Below are 14015 nucleotides of genomic sequence, written 5' to 3' on the forward strand. Positions count from 1 at the left end.
CGGTGGACCGTAAGGTGAATGCTGCACTGAAGAAGGCTCATGTGGGTTCACATCGAACACTGAAGGCCATTGTCAAAGGTTCATGTACGTAAGGGACCATTCTGGGGGCTTTCGGCTTCTCATTAAGGCAATGGAAGATGGATCAGACTGCGCACCTCTGCTTGATGATATGTAGTGCCAAGTCCAACTCTTTTCAGATCTTTCTCATGATGGCCTCAGGGGCACTGCCATTGCCATGGGTGATTGTGTATCTGCTTGTCGTCAGCTTCATTTGAGGAATTGGAAATCTGACAAATCCCAGAAGGCTGCCACTCTTAGGCTTCCCTTTATGGGTGGTAAGCTTTTCAGGGACTCTCTGGAAGACAATGTTCACCAGGTTCCCTGGCTGACAAGCAAGCTGACAATGGTGTAAGCCGGCTCCTCAGGTTTGGCATTCTCCGAGAGAGGCGCCTTGGGGCAGGGGTTTCTGGGGGTAGGCATGGCCCTTTTCATCGCTCCAGGTGCTTCCTTCCAGGCACCGGGGTCTGAAGCTAACGGAGAGTCATCTGAAGCACTAACAATTACTGTGGGCCTGTGGGGGGCCTTCTCCAGAATTATTTTCCCATGTGGGAAAAATGGTCCTCCGATGCTTGGGACCTGCAGATTGTCTGAGAAGGTTACTGGATAGACTTTATGTCTCCTCTACTTCAGCAGTCCTGGATCCTGATTACACTGCGCAGGGACCCTGCCAAGAAAGCAGCCATGTACTCAGCTGTTACTGAGTTTCTATCCAAGGGGGCCATTATGCCGATGCCCTGTTGGTTCTGGAGTTCTACACTCGGGTGTTCTTGGTTCTGAAGCCTCGGGGGAGGTTCCATCTGATCTTTAACTTGAAACAACTCAATGCCTTCATCAGGGGTGTTTGTTTTCAGATGGAGTCTTTGCAGATGATTATTCCTCTTGTCAAGAGGGGGGGACTGGATGATCTCCTCGGATCTGCAGGATGCCTATTATCATGCGCCTATTCACCCGTCGCACCTGCAGGTCCTCAGGTTCTCAGTGGGGGTGGGGAATTATCAGTTCTAGGTCCTTCCCTTAGGGTTGAAATCTGCTCTAAGGGTCTTTAGGAAGGTGGTGGCTCATTTGCATCTGAAGGGTCTCCATCTGTTCCCATAACTGGATGACTGGCTGGTCAAGGCGGATCTCTGTTGCACTGTTCGATCTCACCTTCTCCTTATCTGTTAGTCGCTCCAGGTGCGGGTCGTCCCAATTTCGAGTGACCTGCGGGTTTCTCAGGGTTGATGGTTGAGAAATTCTTCCCTATTGAGGGGGTGGAGTTGGATAGTCCCCCTCATATGGTTCTGACCACCAACACCAGCGGTTCAGGATGGGGGACTCCCTGGGGTCTCTTTCAGTTCAGGAGCAATGGGACGTGGAGGGGCTCCATCGCTCCTTGAATCCTTAATTGGAGGGAGTTGGCAGCCATTCATCATGATCTCCTGTGGTTTGCTCCCCTCTTGCCGGGACATACTGTGTTGATTTAGACCGACAATTCCTCTGCCATGGCCTATTTCAACAATCAAGGGGGTTCGGGATCCAGGGATCTGAATTCTCTGGTGGGGTGCATTGGGGTTTGGGCCGAGCAGTATTTGCTTTAACTGGAGGCGGTACATATTTGAGGGGTGGAAAATGTGGTTGTGGATCACCTTGTTCGGGTGTTCCTGGTCTGGCAAGAGTTGATCTTGTCCGATCAGGTGTTTGCAGGTGTTTGTCACTGTTTCGGGATGCCAGTGTTGGATCTGTTTGCTTCCCCCTCCTCTGCCAAGGTTCACAGGTTTGGCACACAGTTCCCATCAGTTGGGCCTTGGGGGGTGGACGCATTGAAAATCGAGTGGTCGCAGGGTCTCCTATATGCCTTCCCTCCTCTTTCTCTCAATTCCCGGGTGGTATAGAAAATCAGCCAAAGTTCTTCTCTGGTGATCTTGGTGATTCCCTTATGTCCTCGCAGGAGGTGGTACCCGTTGCTTATGGATCTCTGGGTGCAGGAGGTCTAGAGGATTCCCTGCTGGCTTTGCTCTCTTCGTGGAGGTTCCGGTGGCGGGGTTGCCTGTGATCCACTGGTCAGCTTGGTTCCTGAGAGGGCAACGTTGTTGGGTTTATCGGCTCCAGTGGTGGAAACCATTCTCCATTCCAGGCGACCTAGTACCTTGAAGGCCTATGAGCATTGGGCCCATTTACTCAGCTGGTGTAATGGGGCCGGACTTTCCCCCCAGGTTTGTGGTGTCCAGGGGGTGTGCAGTTTTTTCAGGATGGTTTCGATAGGGGTTGGCATTGGCCACTTTTGTGGGCTCAGTGGGCTGCATTGGAGACCCTGTTGGAGGGTTACGGTGTTCCTCTGTTGGATTTGGGTCTTGTAAACCGGTTCCTTATGTGCCTAGCTGCTTCTAGGCCATCTGTTTCAGTGATTTCTATGGTGTATCTAGGCTCTGGTCTTTCTGTCCCTTTGGGTGTGCCGGATCAATCTACCAGGAGTATGGCTGCTTCCTGGGTGGATGCTCAGGGTGTTTCGTTGCATGAGATTTGCAGGGCTGCTACATGGGCGGATCCCAATACCTTTATTACACATTACAGGCTTAATGGGGCATTTCTAGGAATGGTTCCTTTGGTGTGGGGGTGCTGCCCGTGGGCCAGCTGTGATGTTCTGTTGATCGCTTGCTCAATAAACCTGGTGTTTTTTGCATTGATTCCTGGGTGTCTTCTTGCTTTTCTGCTTTCTTTGGGCCCTTCTACTTGGTTTGGCTTGTTTATGCCTCATAGGTGAGTACTGGGACAAGGAAGAGGGCCGTGGAGGTAATGCTCAGATTACTTACTGGTAATCTTCATTTCTCCTAGTCATACTCTTCCTCGTCCCAGTACTGCCATCGCTCTGCCTCCTCCCATGGTATGGAAGGGCCCGGATTCTGTCCAGGCTTACTATGTACTGTTGTCTTGTGGGTAAGTAGGGATTTTATACCTATGGGAAAAAAAGTTCTTGTATGGGAGGCAGGGCCTCATAGGTGAGTACTGTGATGAGGAAGCGTATCACTAGGTGTAATGAAAATTACTGGTAACTAATCTGAGCATTGTTTGGTGCTCTAGCATAGTACTTGCGGGTCCCTTTTCATCAGATAACTAAGCAACTAGTAGAGGTAAATATCTAGCTTCACACATATATCAAGTTAAACCTGGGAAGTTCTGCGGTTTCATACTTCATCTCCAGCAAGCTCCTTGAAACAGGCAGCTTGATTTCCACACTGACAAGTATTTGAACCAGCCACAGTAACATGCTGTCCTTGGAAAAGAAAACAAACACCAGCACAAACCAATCAGAAAAGAACAGATCAATGAGCACTGCCCCTCCTGCAATTGTCTCATAAAAAGGCAATTGGAAGATAAAAAGGGAATCAACTTTGACCTGTTTGGAATGTTTATTGACTAATTGCCATAGGAGTGGAGGTGTCCACTAATTGCAAAGGTATCATGAGTAATGTTACATCAGAAAAAGTCCAGAGCTGTTTCAGAAGTAAATAATCACAGAACAACTGCTCGCCTTCCCTACCTGGTCAAGTTGGCCAAATGCCAAAGCACAATCAAATGCAGGAGTTATGAATCCCAAAAAGGTAAGGTTCAGTTCCGGCCTGGTCCCTGAATCCGTGCTGATTGCAGGCCTGGGCAACTTGGTGCTATTTGCTGATAAAGTTGCTCCATTGTGTAGATGGAGAAGGCTTTTCTTTTTGATGTTCTCCTTGAAATGTGGGATTTTGTCAGCAGTGTCATGATTTCTAGTGCTGTTTTTGGTGATGCTGTCCAGGCAAAGGTGATCTTCTCCTCTAGATAGAGCAGTGTCCTAGAATTAACGGATAGTGTTGCATTTTATAGAGCACCTTTTGATTGTGAAGATTGTAAAGTGTTAAGGGTCGATTCATGGAATTATTTGCGTGGGAAATCTGGAATTAGCACGTAATTCTGCATGCAAAATCCCATTTGACGATTCATGGAATTGACTGCACTGCACTTTTTTGTAACTTGCGTGAAGTTCGCACAGGCTCTGCACATCTCTGCGAGCGGTCGAGTGCCTTGCGTGAGACTCCACGCAGAGCATGGATAAGGCCTGTGCAGCAGGCAGAGTAGGGGGCGGAACTCTAAAAATGAGGAAGAATAAGGGAAAAAGTGGGCGTTACGAGGGACGGGCCGTAGGCAGTCCGTAGCACGCACACAAATACGCACAACAAAGCGTATTCAATGATGTGACCGTGCAACCTCTCACCTGCAAAATGGCCACGCAAATCCATCCATCTCTCCGCCACCCGAAGGCAGGCTTAAGTGCACTTACGCATAGAAATTGCAGCGAAGAGGTGGGTTTGTATGTCGGATTTATGGGTGAGTGTACGCAGCCGGGGATCCGACCATACTTGGGTGTGTATAGTTTACGGGGGTTCGCATGCAGATTTTCTGAGTTTTACCTGAGTTACGATACTTTGGATGCATGTTGTCGGGGTGCCGGTAACGTAGGGTCCCTGACATGCAGGCCCACTTGGGGTAGATGTCACAGACTGTTCGATGGGTGCGTGTATTTGCACCCAGGTGAGCATGCAAAGGTAGCTGTTCTGGCTGTTTTTGTTTTGCACGAGGCCCTGTCAGGGGCGTTCCGCCCATGACTTGCATATACGTTAACTTTGCACAGAAGATTCCATGTATACGCGGGGCACACATTTCTTCTTCTACGTGCAGGCTTTCGCACTGCCATTCTCAGCGCGCAACCCTTGCAGGATTAATGAGTTCTTTTCCATTAATCGACCCCTTAGTCTCCAGGATCCTGCCTGTGCATTTACCCTCTTGCCACCACAATCCATCCTTCTGTAATGCTCCTCTTTGCAATGGGAGCAATGCAGTGAATGCAAAGTAAAAGTGTAATTTGTGGTAGACAAGAGGAGCCAAGAAAAGCATGCATAGTTGTGCACTGGTGTAGGTGTACTGAAGAGCGAGACGAGCATGAGGAGGATAGAGACCTCCTGGAAAAGTCGGTATTTACAAATCAGTTTAAGAAAAGACTCAGGTGGTATGTTTTGAATAAGTGGAAGGCACTGGTAGAATCCAGTGTGGCTTACCATAATAGAGTAAATGAGAAAAATCGTGTTACCCAAATTGCAAGGTGGAGTTCAGAGCGCTGATGCCACTCCCTCCTTCTGGGGGCAGAGGAGTGGGCAGCAATGTGTGTAAGATTTGTTTATGTTATATTATGTTATTGGGTAATTGGGCAATTGTATTGCACCTTGTACTATTGGTATGATGTGGGTTGAAGCCCTCAGGGACCATGGTCTAGGTCAGCGGGGAGAGTACGGTAGTAAGTAGTGCTTGGGTGCACTCTGTGTGAGTGTGTGCAGCCAGGCTGAAGTTTTGTGGGGCTAGCTGCATTCTAGTGCTAGGAGTGGTGTGGAGGTTGTGTGAGATCAGTAGTATGTGTGCAGCAAGGCCGATTCGACTTGGGGGTAGCTGCATTCTGGCAGAGGTGATGCTTGTATATGATATTTAGTATTCTGCAAGGCTGATTTTTCATGGCGGATAGCTGCATTCTAAAGATTGTTGAGGTGTTCATAGTGGTGTATAATGATATGATATGATAGGTTATTTATAACGTGCTCAATACCCAGAGGTTTCCTAGCGTGGACCAAACCTGTGTTGCTCCGTGTCGTCTTGCTTCCAAGGCGAGCACGTTTCCACTGAGCTATCCTCCCGAGGCATTATGTGTGCAGCTAGGCTGAATTAGTCGAGAGGTATAGCTGCATACAATTGTCTGTTGGTGCGGATGAGAGAGTCAGAATATTGGTATGGGTGAGTGTCTATGCAACTGGAGGAGGTCCGCTGATCCTGATTCCTTCTAGTGCCTGCCAAGGTAACTATTTCGCTGTATTTTAGATGTTTGGTACTTTAGTTCTCCCCGAAACATTCTCGGTCTACTATACAGTTAGTTGTGTTTACCAAGCTTGTCCATATCTTTCCCAACTTAACAGTATCATCGGTGGATGTTTCCATCAACTTCTTAAATCCACTATTTGGAGGTCAAGGTTCATAAAAGGGTCCACATTCTGCAGGAACTCTTCTTCTTCCAGTGTCCATGAAGGCACTGCCCCATCACCTCTTTCATCCATCTTTCCCCAACTACTCCATGCCTTGATATTGCCACCCTCCAAAGCACTAGCCTCTTTAACCTTCTGCCCCTTAAGCTCTGCCTAGCCCTCCATGGCCACGGTCTTCCACACCTGAAGCACTGTTGGCATATCCCCATCTTGAGACCCTACCTCCCCATCCCGGCAGACTGCCTCTGAAACAGATGGTGGATGTTGATAGGGCTCAGAAACTCGGTCCCCAGAGGGATGATAGGTTCAATTGTTTCAGGGGCTCAAGCAGCCACAGATCCAGCTTCTCAAGGACCCAAAGCCAAGACACAGGAAAACCATCACCGTTTATCTGAGAACACAAGCCACACTGCACATAGCAGCCACTTGTGCTTCCCGTAAACCTATGACAGAGCACCTTATTAACATTTGAGTTCATGTGTTAGTGGCTTCAGTTTAGCTAGCTTTGAACAACCCACATGAGCAGGTTATAAGGAGAGGAACAAAATAGTAGTGAGGGGTATTATTATTATTATTATTATTATTATTATTATTATTATTATTATTATTGTATTTATTAAGCACAGACCCAGCTTTGAGAAGAAGTGGAGCGCTTTGCAGAGGTATACAACATTCCGTTCACTTTACAGAGGTATACAACATTACAGATGCATAACGGAGAGCTTTTCCGAGGTAACAACAGAACAGATATACAGCAGGGGTAGGATGAGGAGGGGTACGGCTTTACTGGATGCCAGGGAGGAGAGGGGCTGGCAGTGTCTAACGAGTCAGGTGGCGTGAGGGGCTACGTGATGTCCTAAGTGTTGAGGAGGATAGACTCCTTGAAGAGGTGGGTCTTGTATTCTTTTCCGAATTGTAGGAGCGTTGGAGCGAGTCTGGTGCTGATGGGGAGGAGGTTCCATAGTCTTGGGGCATAGGCAGAGATGGCTTGCTTACTTGCTTGCCAGATTGACGATGGCTGGCCACAGCACTGGCCCCTGATCACAACCGGTCTGGCTAGCCTAAACATTGTGCTTGCAGCATTTTAAATTTCAGTCCCGACCAGTTTGTGTTGTACTTAGAAACCCATTATTTACGCCTTTTATGATTTCCTCAGGACACGCCTTACACAGCAATTCCTTGGTTGTAAAAGAAAGCTTGTAAGCGGGCAGCCCAAACTGGACTACTGTTATTTGTATCAGGTCTGGTTATTGTGTCACAAGTGCTGCCCAACCTCAAAATGCCCTCCATCTGTTTGCAAGTCGGGGGCTTTAGCACTGTTCGCCTAAACCTGCACAGCACACCAGTCCCTCCGAGCAATGGAGGGCGTTCTATGCCACATCCACAACATTGCTAGCCCTCTCAGTAAGCACTGCACTCCTCCTCCCAAATCACTGTCTCTCCTGGGCTCTGACGCTGGTCTAGTGTCCTCCCCCCATGGATAAACATAAACTCCAGTGCCACCACCACAAACTACCTAGAATGACACCGCCACATAGGACTCGGGTACTTCCGGCCTGCACTCATCAATGTTGGGAGTCTGTATGGGACCCCCAATAAGCGATGCCCGTGAGCCCCCAGCAATCACTGACTGACACCAACACATCTTGCTTGCTCGGGCTCCCAGGTTGCACTGCCAGCGGCCAGGAAGGCCCCCTTTATTTATAATGCACGCGGCGGCGTGCAACGTCACGCTGCCGCGTGTGAGTCACTTAAGGGGACAGCACCACACTCCTCCTTTTCCATGAGGACAAACAGCAACAATAACATCAAACAACACAATCAGAAAACTCCCCACAACACCCCTTTATTCACAACCACCCTGGATCCCCGTAACTACCATGTGGAGCCCACGGACCAGTTATGAGACATGCATCAGCACGTTATCGTTGAGATAAGCGGGTTTCCCTCGCCCAGCCCTCTGGCAGTACCTCCCGCTAGCCTCCGGCACGGGCAGTCCATCCGGCGCCACTCCCCAGGCTGGGGACGCGGGTATGGGGAGATGGCCTCCGCCTTCATCCTGTACTTCCATCCTGTCCGGTTCAAGGGGAGGCTCAGTCCTGGGGTCCCCTAGCTTCTTAAAGAAACTCACGTTCCGGGTGACGGCCGACCTCCCATCCAAGGCCGTCACCATGAACCTCTTGACAGCCACCACATCAAGTGGCTCGGGTTCGTGCGGGAGAGTGAGCTTTCCATGGGGGTGTCTGTTCCTTACAAGCACCTCACCTCCCGGTTCCAGCCGTTGCGGGCGGAGTCCTCTTCTCACGTTCTCCTGTTCCGTCCTCAGCCGGTGATTCAACTCCATCTGCTGATCATCGATCACTCCGGGCTCTTTATCCCCCACCTCGGGCAGCAACCCTCTGGGGCACTGTTTGAACAGGGCCTCAGCTAGGGCGACTCCCGTGGAGGCGTGGGGTGTAGTGCGATACACTCGTTGTCTGAACACAGGGTGAGGGGAAAACCGTGTGAGGCAAACACTTTCCCGATGGTGACCACCACGTGTTCAAATGCCACTGAGGCCACAAACTCGACCTCTGGATAACGGGAGAATTCATCCACCACACTTTGCGGCGTAGTCGAGCCTTGGTCTTGGCGGTTCCCTGGTGTCCATGGTGGGCCAGACTGATCACCTCTTGGATTTTCGCCCCTTAATAGGAGGCCAAAGCTGAGAACGACAGTTCTTCCCTTACTTTTCATAGTTGTTCTAGCCCCACCTGGGCTTACTGCGTGCACCCGGCCAGGGACTCCAGCACAGTCTTCCATGACCCCTGCTGCATTGCTTGCTTGAGTTTTGAAAACACTCATCCTGAGCTGCTGCTGCCTCCAGGTCTTCACAGGGCATGGCATTGGGGGTGGCCGCTTCAACCACCATGCGGACGTGGTCATCCGCTTCTTCAGCACACCTGTCTTGGCCCTCTCCACCGTCCACACTGGGATGCCTGGACAGATAGTCCGCCGCATTGTTCGCCCCAGGCCTGTATACCCGGGTAACACCATATTCGAGGAGGGCAAGCATCCACCGTTCAATCCTCGCCAGTGGCTTGGACAAGGACCCTGCCAGTATGGGCAAATGGGGTTTGTGGTCCATCATGACCGTCACCAGACGGCCCAGGATGTACAGCCTGAAGTGCTGTCACCCCCATAGGACAGCCAGGGCCTCGCGCTCTATTTGCGAGTACCACTGCTGGCGTAGGCCACGGGGCAAACACCACCAATTTGCGTCAATACAGCCCCTAGGCCGAACGGGCTGGCGTCGACAACAATATCTAATGGAAGGGTGATGTCCTCGAAAGCCGCCTGTTCGAGAGGGCCCCAGTGCCAGGTTGTTTCCTTCTTTGTGAGGGCCCTCAGGGGTTCTGATCTGGATGCCAAGTTCTATATGCAACGCCCACAGTACGTTACCATACCGAGAAAACTCCTCACGTCCGACACAGACTCCAGTGGTTGGGCCTTCTTAATGTCTTGCACTTTCCTCAGATCAGGCGACACGCCTCCTTCCTTGAACACAAATCCAAAGAATTCGATGGTCAGGCGCAAAAACTCACATTTATCCCTGTGGAGCGTGAGGCCCAGTGATTACAGTCTCTCAAATATCCTGGCCATTTTGTGCAGATGGTCCACCTCAGTTTTGGCAAACACCAGGATGTCGTCACTTTATGTTTAAAACTCCATCCAGGTCAGCGAGGGCACCTCTGATGATGTTCTGAAACACCTCCGCTGTCGATGACATGCCAAAAGTGAGTCTCTTATACCTATAGAGTCCATGGTGAGTGGTGAACGTGGTTATGCATCTTTACTCGGGGTGGAGGACAACTTGGTGATAGCCATCTCGAAGGTTCAACCTGGAGAAAAACAGAGCCCCTTGTACCTCCGCGATGATGTCCTAGATGGTTGGGGTCAGGTGTCTCTCCCTTTTGACGGCTTTGTTGGGTAACCTCATGTCGACGCATATTCGAAACAGCGTTGGGTTACTTCGGCTTCCTTGCCACCACGATTGGTGAAACCCATGGTGTTGGACACTCCACTTTCTCGATGATATCAAGATTCACCAGATTGTCCAGTTCTTTGTCCACCTGCTCCCGGAGGTGGAATGGCACCCTCCAATGTTTCAGGGCTATGGGCTGCACAGATTCGTCAATGTGCAGCCTCACCGGGTCCCCGGTCATTTGCCCAATTCCCTGGAATAGCACGGAGTATTTGTCCAGCAGATCATGTATGTCCTCAAGATATACAGAGTAGGCAAAACTAACAATGCCTAATGCCTCTGGAGCAGCACAACTCAGGAGGGTATTTGTGCTCACAGGTGTGACGTAGAAGCGGGCCATGATCTTCGAGCCGTCATGCTCCACCTTTGCCACAAAAACGCTGTGCAGGGGGATTGGTTCTAGCCCACCGAAAGCAAAGATGCGGGCCTTCAGACTGATCAGTTTGGGTGGCGTTTCCATTGCATCATAGTGTCCACGGGCCATCACGGTGAACGACGCCCCCATGTCCACGAGCACCGGGATGGGCGACTTGTTCACCTCCACCACACAGCTTGGTTGACGTCTGTTCTTTGCTGTGAGAGCCCCCACACTGGAGATGAAGAAGATATTCTCCTCCTCTTCCTCCTCCTGAACCAAGTTCGGGGAGCGATTTTGACGCAGGAACCCTGACCGAACTGGGCCTCTGGGCACCATCACCAGCAGGACTGCCTTACAGAAGCGGGCACAGTGATCCGCCAGTCCACACCTCCCGCACGTTCTCCCCGCCGCTGGGCATTCAGCAGGGTGGGTCAAGTCATATCCACACTTCTGGCACGACCAGACAGCTTTCCCACCTCTATCACGGAAGCTGGTACCTGGTCTCCTGACACCTCTGCCACCCTGCCACATGGCACATACCTCCTCTGTCTTCACCGGGCGCGATCCAGCTTCCATTCTGGATGCCCTGGCCTCCGACACCTCATGGTAGCGCCCCAGTTCAAGGATTCAGGCAAGTGTAGTGCTTGGTTCTCTCAGCACCTGCCGTCTCAGTTTCCCTGACTTACAGGCCTGAATCAGCATAGTCCTGATCATGTCCTCTGCATCACCCCAGGCACATGCCAAGGAGAGGCACCTGAGATGGCCATAGAAGGTATCCAGCGTCTTGTCATCCTTCTACCGCGCTGACAGCATTACGAACCTTTCATAGTCAGCATTAACAAGAGGCAGAAAATGTTCTTGAAGGGCAGTCTTTGCCGCCGCATAGGATGCATTAGCTGTGTGGAGGGACTCGAAGATTTCCTGCACGGCAGGTCCAGCCGCATACAGCAAGGTTGCTACCTCGCTGTCATCATCGTCTCCATAGAGGCCCTAAAGTACATGTCCAAGCGGTCCACCCACCGCTTCCACCTGGGCCCTGGGCTGGATGGGGGACCTGAAATGTCAAACTCCGGAATGGGCTGCAGCGCTGCAGGGGCCCGCATCTGCGCCATGATCATGGGGGCCACCTGCATGGATGGTTGTGCCACCGGCTGGGCTTGAGGCTGTGGCTGTAGCTGGGCTTGAGGTTGTGCTGGTAGTGCCACAGTCTGGGCCTGTGGCTGAGCCTGAGGATGTGGCTGGGCTTGAGGATGTGGCTGAGCCTGAAGCTGTGGCTGGGCTTTAGGCTGTGGCTGCGCTTGAGGCTGGCCACCGTCCTGATTACCAGACGAACTCATGGGCTGGAGCGCACAGGCATCCCCCGAATGAACTGGGGGGCTGCAACTCACCCCACCAAGGTCTTTAAAGTGCACGAGTCCAGACACACACAGGAGGCACAAGTCCAGGCCTGATGATGATGATGCAGATGATGGGTAGCAGAAAATGTCCAGATCAAATAGTGTGTTCACACACCCATGGAGCAGCTGGGCATGATGATGATGGTGATGATGAAGATGAAAATCCTCAGCTGTAGAATGCTGTGATTCAACATGGGTTTTCCGAAAATTGAGCAGGGCATGTGTGAGGATTGAGCAGGCCTTGGCATCTCACCCCCTCTTGCCTCGCTCGATGTAATTCTCCCAAAAGTATGTAAAAATACAAAATCTGGGCATGAGTGGACAGAACACACTGCCCGCTATCATAATTTCCAAAAATTGCATTTGGATGTCAATCACAGGATAAAACGGAGCCCCGCGAACATCAGGTGCGTCATATCAAAATGGCCACGGCCGCATGGGGCCTGCCCAGCTCAAGGCACGGAACGAATGAGGACTGTCATCCGCTCCCGAGAAATACAAAAATGTTATCTCCAGCCACCGCCGGGCCCGGGCCTCGTCGCCACTGTTGGGAGTTTGTATGGGACCCCCAATAAGCGATGGCTGTGAGCCCCCAGCAATCACTGACTGACACCAACACGTCTTGCTTGCTCGGGCTCCTCTGCCACACTGCCGGCGGCCGGGAATGCCCCCGTTATTTATATTGCAACATCACACCGCCGCGTGCGCGTCCCTTGAGGGGACAGCACCACAATCAACATGTCAGGTTTCCTACCTGCCTAGCCAGTGAAGCCTTCCCGGCCTCTCTCCTCTCTTTCCGAATTAGCATATCAAGAGGCAGAACAAAATGGCAGAAGTGAGTGATGCAAGACCACTTACATTAAGTGCAGAGAGATTAATTTTATGCACAGAGAATAAACAATTACTATAATTCAATAGGAAAAGCTTTTTCACATTTATGTAGCAGTAATGGTATCTTGTCAACTATGCAAATGTTTATGTTCGGCTAAAGGTTGACCCTTAATGGTAGTTTGCACTTTCCTCTTCCATTATATCACTAATAATTCTACATTATTATGCACTGCCCGTTTAGAAAAATGTTGTTATCATTTTGACCCCAGTTTCTGCTAAAAGAGCAATTATTAGGACCTATGAATGATAATTATTACAGAAGAAACCTACAGATATTACAATTAGAGAGTGAGCATTAATCCATAGGGAGTGTTTTTCGGTTCGGGGCTATAATATAATTTCATTTTCTGCGGCCTTGTTCCATTTTAGAACAGTGCAGAGCAGATTGCTATAAGCTGCCATTAGGACAATCCTTCTGGGATTTCTTTTCTTGCTCTGAGCTCTTCATCAGCTTAAATGAAAGCGCTTTTCCCTCTGCACTGGGAAGTGCACACATATGCTTAAGATCAGACGTTTTGGGGTGATTTGTGAATGCCTTTTTAACAAAGAAAAGGGGGACACCCATCAGTTCCTTCAGGCAACAGCTATGGAGTCAGGTGTAATGAACTGAATCATATTTCCAGGCACTATTTCACTTGCGGAAGGATACACACACTATGGATAGTTTGAAATGCAGTACTTAGTCAATTTGATCTCCTCTACACTTTACATGTAAAGAATTGCCAATTGTTGGCCGTGCCATGAATGAGCCAAAACTAATGAATAAAATGCAGCTATGGTAGGAGGAACCTTCCGCAAAGATACACAGCTAGCCTTTTAGTTGCACCAGTTAGGCCTACCAGTTTAACAATACCTTACTGATATTGCCTATACAAACACCAAAACAATTAGCTTTGCGCATGTATGTTTGTGTATGAACAATAGGACTGCCCCTTTCCTGAGACTTGGAGTAGCTGATGGGCGTGCATGCGTTTGTAGTGTAATATAACTGCGGGATACCAGTAGAGCAACAACAAGAAAGACTCACCCGCAGTGGAGTCTTTATCCGTCAACCAATCAGCCCTTACGAGCTCTGTTTCCAAGGGGATCACCAGATGGGCATACATCTCCTTGATGGTGCTTCACACATCCCAGCAACCCCCTGTCCTTACATTCTAATTCCTGTGTTGCTCCACACAGGAGACGTCCTCTTATTATCCACCGTCACCGCTACTGGTCGTTTTTGTTTGCGACTGGTGTCTCTCTACCCG

This window comes from Ambystoma mexicanum, chromosome 6p, assembly GCF_040938575.1.
Source record: "Ambystoma mexicanum isolate Mex_15411 chromosome 6p, UKY_AmexF1_1, whole genome shotgun sequence".
NCBI classification, from domain to species: Eukaryota; Metazoa; Chordata; class Amphibia; order Caudata; family Ambystomatidae; genus Ambystoma; species Ambystoma mexicanum.